Genomic DNA, 2,228 nt, shown 5'->3' with positions numbered 1-2,228 from the left:
CTGTCATATGGTTTTGTACTGTCAGAGGATATTTCAGTTTTTTTCCATTTTATACATACAAATATCTAACGATGCACAATTCTGAAAACTTGAAGCTCCTGTATCTACAACATGACTCAAAACCAAGCAGCAACCTCCGGTGTTGAAAAGTGAAGCCGATGCTGAAGTGTAAAATCCTGCAGTTCCTCGAGTGTCCACTAGAGGCTGGCTGCAGAAGCACAGGAAGTCACATACACACCCATTCTAAAAAGCCTGTTTTTACAGCAGAGATTAACATGTTTACAGCCTGGTTCAAAAAACCAAATAGATTAGCTCATGTCTCGATCGACACATACTGTACGGGGGGGGGTGAATGTTTTGATGACTCATCAGTTTTGATTTGGGAGGGATAAGAGTTATTCACAATAAGGTGTGTAGCTGACCTGATTGACAGGTGGGCGCGGTGTAACAGTTTGTCAGGAGGTTTAAAACTCGCCTCAGCTCCAGCTCTCAGTCTGTCGTTAGGTTGACTGAATGTTAGACTGAGACAGCATTTCCAGCATGGAGACCACCATCGATGGGACTCCAGCGCCCCCTGCAGGAACAGACGGGTGACGTCACTCAGGCTTCGTCCTTTAACATTTACAGTCTTTCCTCTAAACTGCTAAACTGTGAGCACAGATCTATCGGTCTCACTCTCATACCGTTATAAATCCCCGTTAGTACAAATCTCTCTGAACACAAACTGCATCATTCAGCAACCACTAGCCTTCAAAATAAAACACCCTGATTACCAATGAGTCGTCACTCGTGCCCTGAGCAAACTCAAGTGGAGGAACACTTCAATCAGGTGTCAGAATACAAAAGAGGCCTCATGTGACATACTTGTATGCATTGGAATATGTAACACGGCCTCATGAATCCAAAACACACATGAACACTTGTGACGGTCGTGTTTTTAATTGATCACATCAGAGTTTAATTTATGTACAGACAGAAGCATGGAAATGTTTCAGCTTCATGTTTTGTGGTAAAACTGTATGCAGCCTTTCCTTTGAGACTGACTCCTGGTAATGTGAAGTTTTCTGAAACTCTCTCTCTCTCTTTTTGTTTTTAAATGTCTGTCCGTCACACTCCTGGACCAATCAGAGACCTTTCTCTGTATTCAGTGTTTACATTTTCTCTGAGGCAATGAGCCAAGGAAATCCTCCGCCACACTGAACACAGTGTATCAGCACGATTACAGCAAACTTGTCCGTCCAGTGGGAGTTCATCCTCTCTGTTTACATATGCTGCGCGCACACACACACACACACACACACACACACACACACGCACTTTCTCTCACATGCACACGTCATCTTTTTCACACTCGCGCTCGGGGATTTTGCAGACGTGGAGGGAAACCCACCAACGGCTGAATGAGCACACGGCAGACTGGAGGAGACTGCTGAGACTCTCCCAGAGGAGCTATTTAGCTTTCATTGCTACAGCTACCGTCCTGAATGTCAAAAGAAATGCATTTACTTACAGCCGGTCCAGTGGGAAAAGACGCTCACTCTGTATTCAGGGCACAGATAACGGACGTTTTCTGTTCATTTTCAAGCGTTCTCTTAAAGACAGAGAGCAGAGAGAGACAGAGACCAGTCAATCAGGTTCTCTTTGACAGGCTCAGTGTCTTCACTTAATGGAGCAGTACGTGGCAACACAAACACAAGTGAACCGTTACTTCTCTGTTTCCCGTGTCTTGCATTACAACTGTATTCTGAGCACGAGTCATTAAACCGACTCTAACACGAAGGAGCCTCAGCAAACACACATTTGGAAGAAATAAATATGAAGATATTGAAGAGTATGATTCAGGGAATACAGCCGACACACAAAAGACCTTCGCCTCATCATTACAAACATGATTAATCCAAAGAAGATTAGATCATTTTTTCATTCTGCCTCATTAAGAGCTGAACTCCTTGTTATTCCTTCACAAAGGTTACACAACAACACAGCAGAGGATTTGAGTGCAGCCGAGGAGTAGGTATAAGGGGACCTGTGGGTTTTGCCCTCCTGGTGCCAAAGTTTGCACAACTTCACATAAAGTAGAGAGAAACTGCTTTTCATTTCATCAAATCATCTGATGGAGGTGGGCAAGAGAACTGGTTCAGATAGAAGTGATTGTACCCGACCTAAAAAGACTCTGCATGTTTCTAATAAGCTCCACGAGAAGAAACGTGCTCAAACTAGGATCAATA

The sequence above is a fragment of the Labrus mixtus genome, chromosome 2 (assembly GCF_963584025.1).
Source record: "Labrus mixtus chromosome 2, fLabMix1.1, whole genome shotgun sequence".
Lineage (NCBI taxonomy): Eukaryota > Metazoa > Chordata > Actinopteri > Labriformes > Labridae > Labrus > Labrus mixtus.
Note: the sequence above shows the minus strand (reverse complement) of the source record.